Source organism: Euphorbia lathyris, chromosome 4 (assembly GCF_963576675.1).
Source record: "Euphorbia lathyris chromosome 4, ddEupLath1.1, whole genome shotgun sequence".
Classification (NCBI taxonomy): Eukaryota; Viridiplantae; Streptophyta; class Magnoliopsida; order Malpighiales; family Euphorbiaceae; genus Euphorbia; species Euphorbia lathyris.
Window position 1 is genome coordinate 15358706 of NC_088913.1, and position 22474 is coordinate 15381179.

At 41.7% G+C, this 22474-nt stretch overlaps 1 pseudogene; it reads right to left on the reverse strand.

Moving 5' to 3' along the window:
• Nucleotides 1-237: 237 nt before the first annotated feature.
• LOC136228388 (5S ribosomal RNA) lies at nucleotides 238-356 on the reverse strand (annotated as a pseudogene).
• Nucleotides 357-22474: the final 22118 nt, after the last annotated feature.

A 22474-nucleotide genomic window follows, 5' to 3' on the forward strand; every position in this document is an offset into this window, starting at 1 on the left:
GTAGGTGGGATGGTGATGGGTAAGAGTATCCGTGCAATCTAGTACTACCGATTCTAATGAGATTATCTCATCGGGATTATCTTAATCTTGGGTATAAGAATTTAAAACTGGTATGAGATTAAAAAATTTATCTGTGACGGGTATCCAACACATATAAGAATACATGTCTGGGTACCCCGCACGCAACTTCGAGGAACCCCTGAGGCTACGAGATGGGCGAGCTGGTCGTAAATTTTGGGAGTGCAACACCAGAACTTTCAAAGAGGTCACACATCTTAATAATATTCTCGCTCAAGCACGTTTAACATTGGAGTTTTGATGGAATCCGGTGCATTACTGCTGGTATGATCACATCCAACATTTGGCAGTACATTATGAGGACTTCCTAAGAGGTCGCCCATTTTAGTACTGAACTTTTACAAAAGTCACTCATCTTAGTAGTACTCTCGTCAAAGCACGTTTAACTTTGGAATTCTGATTGGATCCAGTGCATTAGTGTTGATATGATCACATCTAAAAAATAACTATTTAATTTTAATGTGTTTTAATTTTTTCATAATTTGAATAATTAGAATATTTATTAATAAAGTTGTGTTTTGTTAATTTTGCAATTTATTTATTTTATGAGTTAATTTTAATGGGTAAGTTACCTATTAATTTATGACGACATCTTTTTCTGTCATGTTTGGTAAATAGCTGTCAGTTGATTTTTTTTGTTAGCTGGTTTGACTAGTTGATTTGATTAGCTGATTGTGTAAATTTATTTGGTAAAACCTAGCTGATTGATAATAAATGTTTGTGTAAATGACAAATAAAAAAACGGTAAAACCTTTATTTGGGGTTAAAGCCTAATAATTAGGAGTAAAAATGTATTTAAAAAGAGATAAGCAATAAGCTAATTGAAAAATCTCATAAAACCAGTTTTTTTTTTTCAAAATTAGCTTTTTGGACTCAATAAGCTTTTTCAAATCTCTTTTTACCAAATACGAGTTTCGACTAGTCAAAACCTTAAAAATCACCTAAAACTCTAATTGTATTTAAAAAAAAAAAAAAACTATTTACCAGGCAAGGTGTTTTTCTTTTTCGTAAGGTAAAGTATTGATAAATGTGTTTTCTTTAAATAGAAACTTTCATTAATTATCACAACTGGTTAACATCTTAATTCTTTAAATGAGAAATTACCATTAACCATACGCTTGATATTTGTAAGATACTTAGATGGAAACCCAAAAAGACTTGGCTAACCTGCCTGTCACAATCACCAAGTATCTGTTAATAGGGATGACAACGGGTACTGTACTTACAGGTACATGATACTATCGATCCTAATGGGACTATTCGTACCATGTATAAAAGGGTATGGAACGGGTATGAGATCAAAACCATTACCCGTTAGGGTAATGGGACATGTATAGAAATACCCTCCAGGGTACCCGGTACCTGTCATAACTTTTTTATATATTAATAAATAGGGTGTTGTTATACTCAGGGGCGTATACAGGGGGCCCGGGCCCCTCCGGCCACCGGAATTATCATAGTCACGAGTAGTTTCGCTCCCCCCTAATATTAGTCTATGTAGAAACTATGTAGTAATATTTTATTATTTAAAGGTAGATGAGATGGTTATAACGTTTGCTTCCTTTTAAAAGAACCTAGGTTCAATTCCCCCCAACCTTAATTTATTTAAATTTTATTTTTCAATAATTATTGTTAGCGTTATTTTGCGAATATGCTAATTTCAACCTTGTCACGTGTGGTTAGGGTGCGGGCATGCCAGAGAAGATTACTTTTCAATTGAAATGGTTAAGTTTATGGAATTTGCGCGCCAAAACTTGAATTCTAAACGAAACGATTGGCGAGGGACGCAAGGATTGAAAAAGTCCCTCTTGGGTCTCTAGCGCTGTTACAGAAACTTTGCTAGATAAATTGTTTTATTTAAGCTAATGCGGGTAAATTGAAGACGAGAAAATAAAGGAATTTAAAGTACGAAATTGACACGAAATTTGGTGAAAAATCGGTATTTATTGATGTAAATCAAGGTTTGAATACATGTGTTTGAGGTAAGCATAAAATTAAAAATGAATTACAATTGAAGAACTTCTATACTAAACATATAGCTAATTCAATTGAAATGGAAGAACAAATCAAATACAAGGAATTGAAATGCAATTAAAATAAATTGGAATTCAACAACAAACTCGGAGCCACAATAGCTATCTCGGATTGATGTTAAATTTTGGTGTTGGCTGGAAGTTCTTGGAGAGCTGCAACCGGTCGGGCCTGTACGGTATGTGCTTTGTGCAATGACTAAACGTTGGTAGGCAAATGGGGTAGATTTAAACTTTGACTTTGGGGAGTTTGGTTGGAGTGCTTATGAACACGGAATTGGACAAGTAAATAGTGTAAAATTGAACTTCGGGAGGTTAGGAACAACTTTCTATAAGGGATCGAAGGCTAAAACGAATTGTAAACAGACGAAATTGAGGATTGAAAATGACTAGTTGAATCTGGAAAAATCTGGAAACAGAATGTCTAAAATGATTTGAGGTGCAAAGATCAGCTTGTAAACGGAGTTTCCGGACATGGAATTAAGTGAATCAAAAGGCTAGATCGAAATTCAGGACGTTAGGAACAACTTTATCGAAGGGATCGAAGGCAAAAAATGACGTTAAATGAACGGAATTGAGCTTTGAAAAAGGATGGACGAATCTGGAAAATTACTTCAGAAATGAAATTCTAATTGAAAAATTAAGCAGAGTAACAACCTAAAAATACTAATTTGAGTTGAGAAACTTGAAAAGAGGCTTTTGGAACTTGAATTGAAGCTAAAGGAAGCTAAAGGAGGGATTAAAACTAAGAAAAACGAAGAACGAAAAGAAGAACTTAGAAGAACTTAAAGAACTAGGAGCTAAGAGCTAAGAACTAAAAAGAGAGCATTGAGAGTAACCTTTAGAGAGGGGTTTTGTTGTGTGTTGAGTGTGTTTTTTTATGAAGGGGAGGGGATCTATTTATAGTATTTTGGAGTGGCATTTTGGTAATTATTTAGTGGTATTAGGGTATTTTGGTCTTTTCATCATCAACTAACTCAACTAACTCCAACTAACACTCCAACTAACTTAACTTCCTCAACTGCCGTTGACTGTTTCCGGAAGAGACGATACGCCCCGCGTATGTCCTACTACGCCCTGCGTGTTGTGGCTCATGGGCCTTGTGCGTTTCATTGATGATTGTTACGCGTGGCGTCTCTGGTGTCACGTTTCGCGTAAAGGAGTACGCCCTGCGTATTGGCGGATACGCCCTGCGTATTGGAGCTTCTGATCTTGGAACACTCTGCGGATGCATCTTACGCATGACATATTGGCAAGTACGTCCTGCGTAATAAAGTACGCCCCGCGTAAAGTGAAGGACGCGCTGCGTATTTGAGTTTCTGACATTTGATTTCTCCGGACGCCTTGTTTACGCGCTGCGTATGGAGGACACGCCCCGCGTGGTGCCGGACACTCTCATGGGTTAGTTTACACGTGTATTATTTTCTAGAAGATATAAACTATATCCTAAAAACATAACCCAAGCATTTTATATACATAAAAATAATTATTTTATTTTTGGGCCAACAATTGCCCCCTTCTTTTGTGCATAAATGAATTAGTAACAATAAAATTTATGTACAAAAGAAGTTTTATTAAATACTTTTTTCTTTTTTAAGATAATAGAGAAAAGAATCCTGCAGGATTTTTAGAATTTGAATTCTTTGGAACTCTCTATCCTAATCAATCTACAACTCTTCTTTCTTTTCGATACTTTTGTTTCTGCCATTTTCTTTTCCCCAAGCTCAAGAACACTCAGAATCAAGTTCTCAGTCTCTCAAGCATGGGTATGCAAACTATTTCTCTTCTTTATTTTCTTTCTTTTTGATTTTTCTTTTGCTTTTGTGTGTGTAGAATCACATTTTATGAGAAAATAAATTGAATTGGAATAAAACATAAGAATTTTAGAGCTATTACGTGGGGATGGAATTGTATTGCTGAAATTTTGCATCTGTCTGTCACAGCTGCGAACTCATATTCTGACACCATTCGCGCTAATTCTCGCCTAGGCATAACCCTTGGCTTGCAGGAGGTAATTTTGTAATTTCATGATCATGTATTTGAAGGTAGCATCCATAGGCTTTGATTGATTGTGTCTGTACTTCCAATTTCAGGACAGTGTCTTTACTATTAGCCCTGTTGCTATGAATAACTCGCCTTTGCCCCCTTATCCCGTGAGTACCGCTACCGAATTAGCCCTTCATAGGGAAACTTATCAATTCCCTGCGAATAAGAAAGGTCTGGTATTCCTTCGTTGTTACACTGGGTGGAATGACCTTGTAGATCGTTTAGAATTGAGGTATGCAAGTGTCTGGGACCAGGTTGGCATCAGGGATTTTGTTCGTTTGACTCGTCATGAAATTACTCCTTGTGTGAATGTGCTTGAAGGAGTTTTGAATTATTGGTCACCGACATGCAACTCATTGATTCTCCCGCTGGGTCCTATGTCTATCACTTTACGTGATGTGGTTGCTTTGACGGGATTGCCTATTATTGGAGAGGAAGTCCCAAGTTGTGTCGATACACACGCATTCCCTGGAGTGCAAGCCATCTTATCTAAAGAGGCTGGGACGTATGTCCAAATAATTAAGAAGAAATTGGATAAGGCGGAGTTGGATGATGAGGATCATGTGCATTTCCTGTGGATGATGCTTAGCAATTACATTTTTGAACCGTTGGGTCTTAGGCCTACCGCTGAAATATTGATTATTGCTAAGGCTTTGGCTTCAGGCCGTCGTTTAGCTCTTGGCACCATGTTGTTAGCTTCAACCTTCCACCGCCTAGCTCTTACGGTTGAGGGCAGACCATTTGTAAAACCTCGGGGTGGCTTGTGGTTGTTACAACTGTGGGTTTTTATCTACTTCCCTTATTTGGCTACTGTTTCATCAGTGGGGGTTTCAGATCATCTTGGTGTAGACCTTTGCTATAGCTCTTCGAGTTTGGCCGTTGGTGTGGTTGTGAGATTTCTTCGTACTTTAGTGCCATCCATTCACAATGAGCTGTTTCTCTTTTGGAATAAGAGTAATTCATGTCTACCATCCTGGGCGCTTTCTTACTTATCTACTGTCCCCCATGAAGGTACTGAATGGTGGATGACGGTGTGTGCAACACGTCGGTTACACCACGGGGTGAACCGAACTAGAACCTCGAGATCATCAAATCCTGGTCTGACTTTATATGCGCCTTGTCTTTGGGCACGTCAATTAGGATTTTTCCAAGCTATTCCAGGGCCACTCCCATTTCCTACCTCTTCTCAGCGGTATGGAGCTAGTGACGAAGATATAGCCGCTGCGGTTCTGGACGCGGGATATGATCAGGGACCACTTCTGCTTGGATCGGATCGACCTTCGTTTGATGCTTGGTGGGATACCGTTTTTCAGCAGTGTATTCCACCCGTTGGTAAGCTCTTTTTATTTTGTTTTGTATGTACATTTTATATATATATATACATTCTTTTCATTTTTTTTTAGATTCGAGCGGTAGCTCGGGAAAGGATAACAATCTGACTCTTCTGGTCCCGAACACTCTTGAGACAAACGAAATGGGCAAAGGCAAAGGTAAAGCAATCATGTTGGATGGGGGAGGGCAGGTGGATGGGGGAGGGCAGGTACCTACTATGGCAGGCCCTTCTGTGAGACCAGGAGAGAGAATTGATTCTGACGAAGACCTATACTTTGGTTTTGAGGATGGAGCGCTGGATCAGCTAGGGGCATGTTGGAACGTGACTTCTTCGATTAGAACCCTGTCTCTTGATGATGGCTCGACCGAGGTGGATATGACTCCATTGCAACTTCCAGCACGAACACATCTTCCTTCTGCATCTTCTTTAAACCGATTAATTGCCGCACCATTGTCTCAGGTTTGTATGATTTTGCGACTCCGTTATTTTATGAACTATGTTTGGGATGCTTGAGTCATATTGTTTGATTGAATTGTCATTTTTGAATATGGCAGGAATCAGCTCTAGTGCGTCCTCCATTAGTTCCTGTCGGTCTTAAGGCTGATAATCCTTTTGCTGGTTTGGATTTTTCGTTTTTGAAAGGACCGCCTAACGCCGTAGCTGACTCATCCTTGCCTAGTGATGATTCTTTGAGTGATGATCGTGCCAATCTCAGTAAGCTTGTCGCCTCTCCTCTTGACTCTTGGACTCCGACCCGTGTTGAAAGAGCTATGATTGATTTTGACCTTATGATGGGTGTGTGTGTTCATCCTTTCAAGACTGAGCCGTTGAAATCTGCCAAGAACCACGTATTATTTTGCTATCAATCCTATGTTACTGAGAAAAACGTGGCAGCAGGTCTCGCAGCTCGAGTTAGATCAAATATGGCAGAGTTAGAGGCCTACAGCAAGAAGTTTAATGCTCTGGTTGATGCTGAAGAAGCGGATAGGCAACGATTAGCCAAAATTACAGCTGTAGAGGAGCGGCTTGCAGCATTGGAGAAGGAGGTGGCTGAAGCTCGAGCGTTTAAGGAAGATATGGTTAGAGCTAGCTCCGGGTTTAGGGCTTGTTTCCCGCGGATGGAGGAAGAGTTGGGCCGTGAGAAAGATCGATTGGCCAATCATTATGATGAGATGTTGGCATGGCACCGACAGAGCGAGCAACACAAAGAGGCTGCCTCCAAACTTTGTGAATCTTGGGCGAAATACCCAAAGCCTGACTTTTGTTTGTTTCCGTGAGGTACGTTCATGGGTCGCCCCTGCTTTTCCTCTTTGTTTTGAGTTTGTACGCTCATTCTTTCATTTATTTATTTGTGTAGTACAAATGGACATTGTTTTGTGAGTTGATTGCCGTTTGAACATTTGCTAAGTCATCTGGTTACGCCCCGCGTATTTGTGCTCCTGATCTTGAAGCGCTTTCTCGATGATGAATATGCGTGGCGTCTTTGATTTTACGCCCCGCGTATTCTCGCTCCTGGAGTACATCTTCTATGCACGTCTAGTACACGTCCTGCGTCTTTGGGGCACGCCCCGCGTGTTCGTGCTCCTAGAGCTGTCTTTTACACACGTCTGGTTTACGCCCCGTGTATTGTCAAACACGCCCTGCGTATTTGAGCTTTTGACTTTGGAGCATCTAAAGAAGAGATTTACGCGTGGCGTCTTTGGCATTACGCCGAGCGTAAATGAGCCTCTGGGGTGTGACTTTCGTGCGTGCTTGAGTCATGCCCTGCGTAAAAAAAAAGACGCCCCGCGTACTTGGCTTTTTGAGCTGTCCTTCGGGATGTGCTTCCTCTACGCCTTGTTGGCTGGCTACTTCGCACGTTACACATCATGTGTTATGCGTGACGCTCCCATCGGTTCCTGTGTTAATTACGTCCCACATACTTTGAAAATATTTCTTCAAATATTTACCGTTAATGTATCTCCTATGTGGTTCTCCGTCTAAGCTCTTCAACCAATACGCGTTTCTGGGAAGCTCTTTGTGGACTTGAAATGGTCCTTCTGTTGGTGTGCCCTAGTTCTTAGGCATTGGTTCATGTATATTGTATTATGCTTTTTGATTATTCTTGCATAGATACACTATTTGTGTTACATTAATAAAGGCATTAATCTAGTTCATTTATATCTTGTGCTGTAATATGAATAGAGAATCCATTGATTGATAATCGTAAAACCATATCCCAAGTCTATTCTATCATGGGAATGATTAGGACCACAGACTTGTATATTCGACGACTGTATGGTAGTAATTGATACTAGCCATAGCATTTGATAAGTCAGTTGTGAATATGGGTACATGTTGTATACATGTGACTGGATCGATCCGCCCGAGAAAACTACATGGTGGTTGTGTCATTAGTTTTCTTAAGTAGATCTCTAACTGTCTTCAGACCAGATTTCATTATAATATCAATGTTGGATCCGGTTCACTTTGACATACGCCTAACAGGTCTGTAACAGGATGCCAAATACGGGTATGATTGGGTGAACAGGTGAACACATTAGTATTGATAGTGAAGTGATGGAATTACCACTCACATAACAGTGAGATGATATCACAGGCCACTTGATAAGTGAGATTGATAAGTGTGTGCCCACACCCTGATAAGTAGTTTACTTATCTGATTCATTAATCTACTTAAGATCAAGAAATACCATAAACATCAGAGAGGATGATAGCCGCCATGCCTCTAGTTTATAATATCGATATCAAATGGTGAAAGACGTTAAGAGATAACTACAGGGTCTCTGCATCTTTAGACTGCTGAAACTCTGTCTTAGTTAGGGGCAGTAATGGTTTGCTAGAACCCACTTACTGTCTGTAGGCCGTGAGCCCACTGCTAGCTAAGGACAGTCCCATAGGATCGTGCACATCGAACATCTGAGTTAGAACTTATAGAATGGTACATTGGAGAGATGATATTAATTAATTGATTGATAGTAAAATATCAAGGTAATTAATTGGTGGTTAATTAATTGATTAATTGATACTTTGTATCAAGGTAATTGATTAATGGTCTTAAGTGTTGAGTATTTAATTGATTAATTAGTTTACGGGATGTAATTAATTAATTTGTAAATTAATGAAATTGCATTCGGTGAATAATTAATTAAACTAATACGTTAATTTATTAATTAGTGTTGTTTGTTTAATTGGGGTAATTAAATTTAATCTAATCATAATTAATTGCATAGAATAAATATTATTGGTATTTATTTATGTAATTAGATTAGGATTGGATTAGTTTTATAATTAACCAATTAACCCTAAACCAATTAGGTTTAGGAATACACTATATATATAAATTAAAACACTAAAACCCTAATTAACATATACATCAAATTCGGCCAACCTATTTGCTTATCAAAGCAATAATAAATCCGCAGCCACCAGTCATTCATGGAATGAGATAGTGGGTTTTTTGTTGGCAAATATCAAAATCTCTCCAGTTCTTCTTCGTTCTTCGGCTAGCACTGGTTCTAGCTCAATAGATGTTCGTGCACCTGACTACGGAGATCTTACTACTTTGTGGATTCTTCAGCCGTCTCTAGAAGAGACAGTCCGGGTAAGTTTTTATCCTTAAATGGATCCAAAGGTTTTATTCAATCAATGGTTAACGGACAAAGATCAAACTAAAGGGATTAGAAATAAATTTTAAACCGCAATTCCACTGCGCTACAGTTGATTAACTGGCATTAATCTCTAACACCTTCCCAGTTGGGCGACCATTTCCCAAGCTCACGATCTTTTGTCCCGATTGGTAGAATCAGCTTCCATACTAGCTCGCCTTCTTTAAAGTTTTTCTTTTTTACTTTCTTGTTGTACACGTCTTCGACTTTCTTTTTCTGGATCATCATGCAATCGAGCGCCTTTTGTCTTTCATAATCCAAGTCTTCGAGTAGTCATGGCTTGCACATAATTATCCGGCTCTAAATCATGTTGACGCATCACTCGGAGTGAAGGAACGATGACTTCCAATGGTATTACCGCATCATGGCCAAAGGTTAGGAAAAATGGACTTACTCCGGTCGCCCGTGTCTTAGATGTTCGCATAGCCCACAGTGTTTCTAAGAGAACTTTGTGCCATTCTCTAGGATTGTCTTCTAGAATCTTTTCCAAGATTTGAATTAGAATTATGTTGGATGCTTCGGCTTGACCATTTGCTTGTGCGTAAAACGGAGTGGAATGTATCAATTTAATTCCGTACTCTTCTACGAACTCGTTCATATCTTCGCCTGTGAACATGGTCCCTTGATCCGTGGTGATGGATTCTGGGATTCCGAATCTATGAATCAAGTTCTCTTTGATGAATTGGATCACTTGCGTTTGGCCGACTTGCTTCATTGGTGCTGCTTCTACCCACTTGGAAAAGTAATCTGTGGCAACTATGATGAAACAATGACCTTTTGATGAAGCTGGGAATATTTTCCCTATTAGATCAATAGTCCATCCTCTAAAAGGCCACGGCTTCACCACTGAGTGTAATTCTTCTGAAGGGACTCGTTGGATTTGGCCATACAGTTGACACTTCTTGCAACCCTTCGCATATGTGATGCAATCGCGTAGGATCGTTGGCCAGAAGTATCCATGGCGATTGATAAGCCATCGCATTCTCCTTCCGGACTGGTGAGCTCCGTATATGCCTTCATGGACTTGCTTCATGACTTCCATTGCTTTTGGGAAGCCGAGACATTTGAGTAGCATTCCGTCGTAGCTCTTACGGTACAAATCACCTGCCATCAACATGTAATTTCGAGATTGAATGCTCAATGAATATTTTACCTTTTTGGATGGGTCATTAAGGTAGTCGGTAAATGGTTTCCTCCAATCCTGAGCTAAGTTAATGTCGGTGTCGAATGATTCAAACTGGACACCTCTGTCTGCCACGGATGGATGACCTTGTCTTCTGATGATGACGACTTTGTATGCTGTTTCTTTGGAGATCTTCATTCTAGAAGCGATTTGGGCTAACTCGTCAGCTTCCCAGTTGTCATTTCTTGGAATATGCTCCAAACTGACCTCATCAAACATTTCCAGAAGTTGAATTGCAAACGCGAAATAAGGTAGCAAAGATAAACTTGAGCATTTATATTCTCCTGTTAGGTGATGGATAACCAATTGTGAATCATCGAAAATCTTGACCTCTTTCGCTCCTAGGTCTATCAAGATTTCTAAGCCGATGATTAGAGCTTCATACTCAGCCTGGTTGTTCGTGCATTCAAAATCCAAGTTTACCGCTAATATTGTTTTAGTCCCGGATGGGGCTGTGATGATCACTCCTGCTCCGTTGGAACTGTCTGTGCTTAAACCATCGAACTTTAACTGCCACGGTTCTTTGTGCGTCAGATAAATTGGCAGTTCTGCTTCTTCGGGATATTGAAAGTTGGTTGGGTGGTCGGCCACAAAATCTGCAATTGCTTTCCCTTTTATCGAGGATTGCGGGAGATACACCAAAGTGAACTCGGCCAATGCTAGTGACCATTTTCCTATTCTTCCCGAGAGGATAGGCTGGTTTAGCATGTATTTGATCAAGTCGGTGCTAGCAATCACATAAACTCTCGCTTTGAGCAAGTAATGCCTCAACTTCGTGCAAGCCAAATAGAGGGCTAAGCACGTCTTCTCAACTGGGCTGTACCTCGTTTCTGTCGATAGCAATGTTCGACTTAGATAGTAGATGGCTTGTTCATGACGGTTTGCATTGTCTTGGGCAAGCAAGCACCCAATTGACTCATCGGTTGCTGATATATAGAGCTTGAGTGGAGTATCCTCCCTTGGTGGCATCAACACAGGTGGGTTGCTCAAGTAAGTTTTGATCTCTTCGAACGCCGCTTGATGCTTGTCGTTCCACTTGAAGCTTTCTTCGTCTTTGAGTCTTAACAGATCTGAGAATGCTCTGGATTTTTCAGCCAAGTTTGATATGAATCGTCTCAGGTAGTTTACTTGGCCCAAGAACCGCTGCAACTCCTTCTTGTTCTTCGGAGGTTGTGCTTCTTTGATTGCTTTTGCCTTATTTTCGTCAATCTCGATCCCTCTTTGATGGACTAAAAATCCGAGGAAGTTTCCTCCTTTGACCCCGAAGGCGCACTTTAGAGGATTGAGTTTCAAATTGTACTTACGCATCCGCTCGAAGCTCTTCCTCAAATGGCCGACGTGTTCTGCCTCTCGCTTGGATTTGACAACGATGTCGTCTACGTATACTTCCATGGAGATGCCGAGTAAATCGTGAAAAATGGCATTCATTGCTCTTTGGTATGTGGCGCCAGCATTTTTCAAACCGAATGGCATGACGACCCATTCGAACGTACCAATTGACCCCGGGCATCGAAATGCCGTTTTTGCAATGTCTTCTTCGGCAATGGGGATTTGGTTATATCCCGCATAGCAATCGCAAAGAGATATTAATTCATTTTTAGACACGGCATCTACTAGCATATCGGCAATAGGCATCGCATAGATGTCTTTTGGCGTAGCTAGATTTAGATCGTGGAAATCTACGCATACGCGTAATTTACCGTTCTTTTTTACTACAGGCACGACGTTAGATAGCCATACCGTACTTTGCTGGTCTGATGAATTTAGCCTTGAACAGCTTTTCTATTTCTTCCTTCACCTTGCCTTCAACCTCTTTGCTCATCCTTCTTGTTGGTTGTTTGAAGGGTTTGAACTCCGGTTTGATTGGCAATCTATGTTCCACTACGTCTTTGCTCAACCCGGGCATTTCGTCGTAATTCCAAGCGAAATAGTTTTTGAACTCCCGAAGCAAAACGATGATGGCATCCTTTAACGTTGGGCGTAGTAAGCTACTGACGAACGTAACCCGAGGTTCCTCTTCTGTCCCTAGGTTCACTTCGTCTAGAGGGTCGACTGCCATGGAACCTTCATCTTCTAACTTCGGGTTCGCCCTTTTCAGATCTTGTAATTGGATTTCTTCTCCTTGAGGATCTAGTTCTGCTATTCCTTTGGGTGCTTCGATTTCTGAGACCCTCATGTCGTCCTCCTGGTATAGTTTCTCCGCTAGTTGTTGTGCATTCAGTTTTGATATAGCGGTTGAAGCCACCGCTTCTTTTCCGGATGTTGTCTTAATCATGGAATCTCTTCAATTATCAGTTCATCACGGAATGGCCTTCGACGGGGCACGATTGCCGTTGGCCTTAGGATATTCTTAATCTCTTCGCCACATGATTGCTCTTTGTAATTGGATCCCACTCGGATTGGGCCTATAGATTCCTCGTAGAGTCTAGCCTCGACCATATCTGAGTAGGTTTCGAATGGTTTCTCGTTTGCCCGAATGACTTCCACCTCGTCTCCCTTCCAAAACAGAAGAAGTTGGTGCAAAGACGAAGGGATGCATGAGTTGGAGTGAATCCAATCTCTCCCTAACAGTGCCTGATAGCTCGCGGTTGAATTTACCACGAAGAAAGCGGCCATGGTGGTGTGAGAGCCAACAGTGAGTTCTAATGGTAGGACGACGTATGTCTTTGCAATTTCTCCCGTGAAGGCTGAAACTGACACCTCTGATGAGATTATATCTTCCTATGATTTCCCTAAGGCTAGGACCATCTTCATAGGCATGATGTTAACGGCTGATCCATTGTCGATGAGCACTCTAGAGATTGGTTTTCCATCTACATGAGCCTTGACGTATAGAGGTTTGATATGGCGAGTCATCCTTGGAGTGGGCTTGTCAAAGTAAACCCTCTTCATGCCCTCTTCACCCGGTGCCTTCGGTGCTGCGTCTTCTTGCTCCTTGTACTCAGGCTTGGGGAATTCTTTCTTGATGTCTTCGCTTCTAAAATCCGAAGGTAAGATTAAAGAGGTAGCTGCACAATCTACCCGTATGATGAAATCTCCAACCCGGATCTGGAGGTTCTTCTCTTGTCTTTTTCCTCCTCTTTTCGCATCGTTGGAGTTGACGCTGGATGACTCCTTTTGACTATTTCTCTTTTCTGCCTCTCTTTTCCTTAATCTTCTCTTTGCATTCCTAGAGAGAGGCCTTGGGAATTTCTTGTGGCTATTCAATTTCCATTGATCGACGGGGGGCGTACTCGAAGGTGTCACGAAACGCGGCCGTTGTTGTTGCACGTCTCTTTTCTTTGCGTTTTGCGACTGCTTTGAGCTGTCCTCCAATTTAGATGGCGTCGCTTTTGGTACCCATATCTGTCGGGTTCTCACGTCGCCCTGTTGCTTTCCTTTGCCCCCCCCACACTAATGAAGTGGCATTGATCATATTGGCTACCAGGAATGGGTCCTCGTCGATCAGCATGCTTTCCTTCTTTTCCGGGAATTGGAGTATCCCGCGGTTAATCCTATCCTGCACGGCGTTTCTAAAACCAAAACATGCTTGAGTGTTGTGGCTCCAGTTGTCGTGATACTTACAGTAGTTTCGTCCGTGTATTTCTTCTTTGGATGGGATCACATGTCTAGGAGGCAATATGATGAACTGCTCCTTTAGCAGGTAGTCGAAGATCTCTTCCGTCTTCGAGACGTCAAACGTATATTGGGTGGTTGGGATCCTTTTAACTACCTCTGGTGCTTTGGGATTTTTTACCAACATGGGACATGTTCGAGATCCCGGCAATGGCTACCTCATGCGTTTGTACCTCCCCTTGGTAGCTTCCCATAGAGATCTTCTTACGTCGATGATCTTCCCTCATCAACTCCTCGTACTCCGAAACCTTGGCCACCAACTCGTAGTAGTCGTAAAAATCTATCCCCTGAAATTTCTTCCGGTTTTCGAATTCCAACCCACGTTGGGCAATCTTCACGAACTCGACCTCGGGGATGTTGATTCGACAACGATGTCGCATCTTTTTGAATCGGTTGATAAAATTTTCAACCGGTTCTCCATGTCGTTGCGTCATTCGGGACAGCTCCGCAACACAGATCTCGGGCTCCGTTCGATAGAACTGGTTGTGGAACAGTCTTTCCATTTGTTCCCATCCATGAATGGATCCGGATGGTAAGGTGGTGTACCAAGAGAAAGCTGGTCCCGTTAGTGAACCTAGGAATAGCTGCAAGCGTAACATGTCGAAGTTTGTGTCCATGCTCAAACCGCTGCACTGAAAGGTGAAGCGTGCCACGTGCTCCACAGTGGATTGCCCCTCTTCTCCTGAAAATAAAGCGAAATCGGGTACTCTAAAATTGTGGGGTAAAGGGTATAGCTGATCGTAGTGCCGTGGATATGGTTTCTGGAACTCGGGTCGGTATACTTCCCTCACGGCTGGCCCATAGATCTCTTGGACGATGTTTCTTATGCGTTGGGCCTCTCCCACGTTGTTGGTGGGCTCCATGCGTGTATGCGTCGTCCGTTGTGGGTGAAAGTTGGCTTGTCTCACATTGCCCCCCACATTACGAGCATAGCTTTCCTCGTAATGTTCGGCATGGTTACTAGGTCCTGTATGAGATCTAAACTGTTGTTGAGGTGGCAGGATTTGAATAGGTTCTGGGCTGATCTTGTCACCGCGCTCATTGAACCTGAGATTCTCTTCTCGAGCTGGTGGCGGGGTATACCTTTCCCCAGCTCCTGATGTCGGTGTTTTCTTCCCACCGTCTACCGGTCCTTGAGATGTCGCCCTTTGTGTGAACAGCTCGACGCACTTTTTCGGGATTTTGCTGATCTCTCCGGTTAAATCAACGATCCTTTCCTCGAGAGCCGGTCCCTTGTTGGAATTGTTCATCGCCTCGTTGTTGGCTTGCATTGCTTTGCACACATCCTCATAACTTTCTCTCATGGATTGTGAAAATCCATGTAGAAATTGGTCGATCTGCTTCTCTAGTTTTGCTAAAAATGGTGCCATGTCGAATATGGGTGGGCCTTGAGGTTGTTGGTTTGCACCTCCGCTATTGTTCACAGTCTCAGCCGCACAACCTTCAGGCATGGCGGGTTCGTTGCTTTGATCCCGGTTCTGATTTTAACTCTCTTCGGACTCCGATGGGATGGGATCTTTCCCCGTGTTCTTCCTAGGAGGCATTCTCCGTGAGTACTTATGGGTGAAAATTATGAAATTATGTTAGTAATCTAGTGCTGAAAAAGAAAGAACAAGGAAATAAATAAATGCTTATTAATGGAATACAAGCAAGGCATGAAAAACAAGTGGTTTAAAAACTGACTGAAAAAAGAAACGAGTTTTAAATTTTTGGCAAAGCCTAAATAAAAATTGTAGGTCCCACTGGGCGTGCCAAAAATTGTTAGCGTTAGCTAATAAATTTTGGTATGGTAAAGTGGGGCGAAAAAAGTGCAATACGAGGTCCAAAAAATAATAAATTGTGTAAAAAAGAAAGTTTTAGGTTCTATATGCAATTTTTGGTAGCCTAAAAAAAACAAACGGTCCCACTGGGCGTACCAAAAATTATTAGCGTTAGCTAATAAATTTTGGTAAAGTGGAAGTGGGGCAAAAAAAAAATGTGAATCGGGTTATAAAGAAAAGTTTTTAAATTTTTGGCAAAGCCTAAATAAAAATTGTAGGTCCCACTGGGTGTGCCAAAAATTGTTAGCGTTATTTTGCGAATATGCTAATTTCAACCTTGTCACGTGTGGTTAGGGTGCGGGCGTGCCAGAGAAGATTACTTCTCAATTGAAATGGTTAAGTTTATGGAATTTGCACGCCAAAACTTGAATTCTAAATGAAACGATTGGCGAGGGACGCAAGGATTGAAAAAGTCCCTCTTGGGTCTCTAGCGCCGTTACAGAAACTTTGCTAGATAAATTGTTTTATTTAAGCTAATGCGGGTAAATTGAAGACGAGAAAATAAAGGAATTTAAAGTACGAAATTGACACGAAATTTGGTGAAAAATCGGTATTTATTGATGTAAATCAAGGTTTGAATACATGTGTTTGAGGTAAGCATAAAATTAAAAATGAATTACAATTGAAGAACTTCTATACTAAACATATAGCTAATTCAATTGAAATGGAAGAACAAATCAAATATAAGGAATTGAAATGCAATTAAAATAAATTGGAATTCAACAACAAACTCGGAGCCACAATAGCTATCTCGGATTGATGTTGAATTTTGGTGTCGGCTGGAAGTTCTTGGAGAGCTGCAACCGGTCGGGCCCGTACGGTATGTGCTTTGTGCAATGACTAAACGTTGGTAGGCAAATGGGGTAGATTTAAACTTTGACTTTGGGGAGCTTGGTTGGAGTGCTTATGAACACGGAATTGGACAAGTAAATAGTGTAAATTGAACTTCGGGAGGTTAGGAACAACTTTCTATAAGGGATCGAAGGCTAAAACGAATTGTAAACAGACGAAATTGAGGATTGAAAATGACTAGTTGAATCTGGAAAAATCTGGAAACAGAATGTCTAAAATGATTTGAGGTGCAAAGATCAGCTTGTAAACGGAGTTTTCGGACACGGAATTAAGTGAATCAAAAGGCTAGATCGAAATTCAGGACGTTAGGAACAACTTTATCGAAGGGATCAAAGGCAAAAAATGACGTTAAATGAATGGAACTGGGCTTTGAAAAAGGATGGACGAATCTGGAAAATTACTTCAGAAATGAAATTCTAATTGAAAAATTAAGCAGAGTAACAACCTAGAAACACTAATTTGAGTTGAGAAACTTGAAAAGAGGCTTTTGGAACTTGAATTGAAGCTAAAGGAAGCTAAAGGAGGGATTAAAACTAAGAAAAACGAAGAACGAAAAGAAGAACTTAGAAGAACTTGAAGAACTAGGAGCTAAGAGCTAAGAACTAAAAAGAGAGCATTGAGAGTAACCTTTAGAGAGGGGTTTTGTTGTGTGTTGAGTGTGTTTTTTTATGAAGGGGAGGGGGTCTATTTATAGTATTTTGGAGTGGCGTTTTGGTAATTATTTAGTGGTATTAGGGTATTTTGGTCTTTTCATCATCAACTAACTCAACTAACTCCAACTAACACTCCAACTAACTTAACTTCCTCAACTGCCGTTGACTGTTTCCGGAAGAGACGATACGCCCCGCGTATGTCCTACTACGCCCTGCGTGTTGTGGCTCATGGGCCTTGTGCGTTTCATTGATGATTGTTACGCGTGGCGTCTGTGGTGTCACGTCCCGCGTAAAGGAGTACGCCCTGCGTATTGGAGCTTCTGATATTGGAACACTCTGCGGATGCGTCTTACGCATGACGTATTGGCAAGTACGTCCTACGTAATAAAGTACGCCCCGCGTAAAGTGAAGGACGCGCTGCGTATTTGAGTTTCTGACGTTTGATTTCTCCGGACGCCTTGTTTACGCGTTGCGTATGGAGGACACACCCCGCGTGGTGCCGGACTCTCTCATGGGTTGAAGGTTAGTTTACACGTGTATTATTTTCTAGAAGATATAAACTATATCCTAAAAACATAACCCAAGCATTTTATATACATAAAAATAATTATTTTATTTTTGGGCCAACAATTATAAAACTATGTTACCATTATTAATTACTTTATTTATTTTCATAACACTTTTGAACTCATTTTTATTATGTCTTTTCCATTAAAAAAAATTAATTTCTTATTTTTGAGACTCAACCAACTTAATTTCTAAATTAAATTTTAAAATTTTAAAACTAAACATAAAAAAATGTAAAAATGTTATAATTTTTTTTAGAAACTAGTATTGAACTAATAAAGAAAATTAAATATATCTCATTACGTGTTAAGCTTATCCAAACTTTAAAATTTCAATATTTTGGACCTATTAGGTACTCCCTAAATCCAGATTTCTAATTTTTTTAGGTTTTTTAGGCATCTCTAAATCCAAATTTCTAATTTTTTTGGTCTGTTAGGCCTCTATAAATCCAAATTATTATTATTTTTTGGTCTGGTAGGTCATCTGAAATCAATTTTTTTTAATTTTTTTACATGTTTAGTTCTCCCTAAATCCAATTTTTTTTTACATGTTATGACTATAAACGAAATCTAGCTTAATTTTAAAAAATTGTACATTAATATTTAAAAGTGGTTCTTGAAAATTCAAATTATAACACTCATATATACATAAGATAATAAATAACTTTTTGCTCCTTATGAGAGTGTATCTCTCGGAATGAGAGTTTTCCTTTGACGGCTAGGGTTCTTGGTTTTTGCATCCTGCTGATTCCTCCCATGGAAGATCAATTGCAGTCACTCTCGTTGGAGGATTCGGGTCTGGAGTTCGATATCACGGGCTCCGATCCCTCAGTTGTTGATTTCTCTCTTTGTGTGGTTGGCTCTCTCCTGACCAACCGTACGTTCAATTTCAACATATTCAAGCACCGTATGGCTAGCGTATGGCAACCGGGGAAAGGTCTAACGATCACCGACTATGGGGAAAAACGGATCCTATTCCGCTTTTACCATCCACACGATCTCAGATGGGTGATCGATGGCGGACCCTGGACCTTCGACAATCATCTGTTACTGCTTCGTGAACTCCGGGATGGAGATGATACCTCACAGGTCCCGCTACACACTGCTAACTTCTGGATCCAAGTCTATGGACTACCACGATTATTATTCTCTAAGGTTGTAGGGACAGCTATTGCCAATGATATTGGGAGGTTCATCGCATACGACGTTAAAAACGTCTGGACAACGACACACCCGTATATGCGGCTCCGGGTTGAGATTGACACTAGGAAGCCTCTGAAGAAGGACAAACAGGTCAGGAAGACGGGGGGAACTTGGACTACAGTTAAGTTTCAGTATGAAAAGCTACCCAGCTTTTGTTTCTTAGGCGGCTGCATTGGACATATTGATCGTCATTGCACCAAGTATTTTGAACGCGAACTGACGGATACTGCTAAGGAGTGGGATGCCTCTCTCCGTGCCCCGGTCCGTCGAGTGCCTATCATGGGCGGTGAGAAATGTCTGAGGGAGGAGAACAGTGAAAATTCCCATGACTTTGATAGCAAGGCACCCCATGCCACTGGCATTATCCATCCAGCTACACTAGGGGCTAAGCGCACTCCTCTAGCTGCACTTAATCAAAACATTGGCATGCCTTCTACTGCCTCTAATAGTGACACCACTGCGACACCAACAAAAATGTCACCAGCTGCGGGTGACACAGGCCTGCTGTTATCTGACGAACGGAAGCGATGTCGAAGTGAGGGGAGCCAAGAAGTGGCTGATGGTAGTGTTTTAGCAATCAATATGGTACAGATGGATGTTGATCCTGCGGCTGCGGGTTCAGTAGTTGAGAAATCTTCAGAGATAGCTCAGCCTTTATTGGAGGTTACCATTCTACAAACTGGAGAACAGGCAGGCCCGGAGCCATGGGTCTGCCCATAACTATGAAAATTTTAAGCTGGAACTGCCGCGGCCTAGGCAACGCCAAGGCAGTTCCTATTATTCGTGAACTCGTTCGAGTTCACCGCCCTGATGTACTTTTTTTTATTTGAAACATTCGTTTGTAGTTCTCGCATTGAATTTATTCGGAATAAAATTGATTTTTCTGGTTGCTATATGGTGGATTGTATTGGTCACAGTGGTGGTATTTGTGTCCTTTGGAAATTGGCTCCTAATTGTTCGCTACTCTCCTTTTCTAATAATCATATTGACCTGTAAGTTAATGACATGGTTAGGGGCACTTGGAGGGTAACATGGTTCTATGGTTTTCCTGATCGGGCAAGACGCAAGGATTCATGGCAGCTACTTCGTCGCTTGGCTGTAGCATCTCCATTACCATGGGCTATAGTCGGGGACTTCAATGATTTGATTTCGGCCTCCGAAAAATAGGGACTTCTAGATCACCCAGCTTGGTGTCTCCGGGGATTTCGGGAGTGTATTTTGGACTGGGGCCTGACGGACCTTCCTTTTCATGGCTACCCCTACACTTGGATCAGACATAGAGGTAAACCGAACGAAGTTCGTGAAAAACTCGACAGGGCTTTTGCCTCTCCGGACTGGATTACACGGTTCGATCAAGGCCAGGCCTCCAATTTGTTCGCCCCCGTGTCAGATCATTCCCCCATATTGCTCTGTACTGAGACTACTGTCGATATGCGGCCTCAATGACACTTTCAATTTGAGCAGAAGTGGCTCCGGGAGCCTACATTCCCTGGTATTGTAAACTCTGAATGGCACTCGTCGAACAGCCTGCCCCTTACGGATCGGCTCCAAAGCCTGGCTTCCTTTCTGACAAAGTGGGTTAGAGAGGTAAATGTCCAGTTCCGGCCGGCCATTAAGCTGTGTAATCAGCGCCTTCAGATGTTACGGCTGGGTTCTTCGGAGGAGGAGTCTGCGGCCTTCGAACAGGAACGGCTCCAGCCAGTAAAGCTGCTAGTCTAGGAAGAGGAACATTGGTTCCAACGAGCCAAGACAATATGGCTTCAAGACGGGGACTCTAACACCAGATTCTTTCACTCTTTTGCGAATGGTAGAAGGCAGCGGAATAGAATACAGAGACTTCAGGATTTGAATGGGCTGTGGGTTTCAGAGACCAGTGAAATTTACAAAGTGGTAGCTGATTACTTCACTCACCTTTTTTCTCCTAGCCGCTGCTCTTTTGAACCAGTTATTCGAGTGCTTCACGCGAAGGTTACAACTGACATGAATGAAAACCTGCTGCTCCCCTTTACGAAGGATGAATTTCGCCATGCTTTGTTTGAGATGAATCCCAATAAAGCACCTGGACCTGACGGTTTTAATCCGGGCTTCTATCAAGCCTTTTGGGAAACCCTTGGCGACGACTTATTTCAGACAGACAGACACTGGCTTGAGGAGGGTTGCTTCCCGGACAATCTCAATGACACTGTGATTACTCTAATTCCCAAATGTGAGGACCCCCAGTCAATGAAGGATATCGCACTCTGCAATGTCGTCTATAAAATTGTGGCTAAGGTACTAGCCAATAGATTAAAGCTGGTTCTCCCTCATATCATCTCTTCTACTCAATCTGCTTTTATTAAAGGGCGTTCTATTGTGGATAACGTCTTGGTTGCTTTTGAATTGATACATAGTATGAAAAAGAATACGCGTAGCAAGCAGGGTCATGTGGCTCTCAAAATTGACATAAGTAAAGCTTATGATCGTGTTGATTGGAATTACCTAGAAGCCGTGATGCTTAAACTGGGCTTCTCTGAAAGGTGGGTGCGTCTAATCAAATTGTGTGTTAATACAGTTCAGTACTCTATCAGAATTAATGATCAGCTTGTCGGCCCCATCACTCCATATAGAGGTTTGAGATAAGGAGACCCCCTCTCCCCTTACCTGTTTCTCCTCTGTGTCGAAGGTGTGTCTGCACTGTTAAGGGACGCTGAGATTAATGCTGAAATCCATGGTTACAGAATCTGTCGAGGAGCACCTGCCATTTCTCATCTTCTATTCGCCGACGATGCTCTACTGTTCTTGCAAGCTGATATCACTGAATGCCACAATTTGAAGAGAATTCTAGCTACCTATGGTATGGCTTCAGGGCAGGAAATAAACCTTGCGAAATCCGGCATTATGGGCAGCAACAACGTGGCCCCGGATCTCATGCACGGCATCTCTGCAGTTCTTGAGGTTACTAATCCGCTGAATACCGGCCGGTACCTTGGTCTTCCTTCTCTTGTCGGCCGGAAGAAACAGGCTATCTTTGCAAACTTTAAAGATAGACTGTGGCAGAAGCTTCAGAGATGGAGAGGCAAATCACTATCAAAGGCGGGGCGTGCAACCTTACTTAGATCAGCAGGCCAAGCAATTCCTGTCTATTTTATGAGTGTTTTTATGCTCCCTTCGTCTACTGCTGAGGAATTGCAGCGCATGCTTAATTCCTTTTGGTGGGGTAATAAAAAGGATGGCTCGAGGGGACTGAATTGGGTCTCCTGGGACAAGTTATGTGTTCCTAAAAACGCGGGTGGTTTTTGTTGGTCCCTAGTAATTAGTTCCAAGGGGGGGGATAGGAACTAATTTAACTTTTTCGCTTTTAATTATGCTGACTTAATGTTATTTTAAGAGTTTGATAACTCAGCGTGTTGGTCAGCACGGCCGATTGATTAGTCAGACAGTTTTAGTT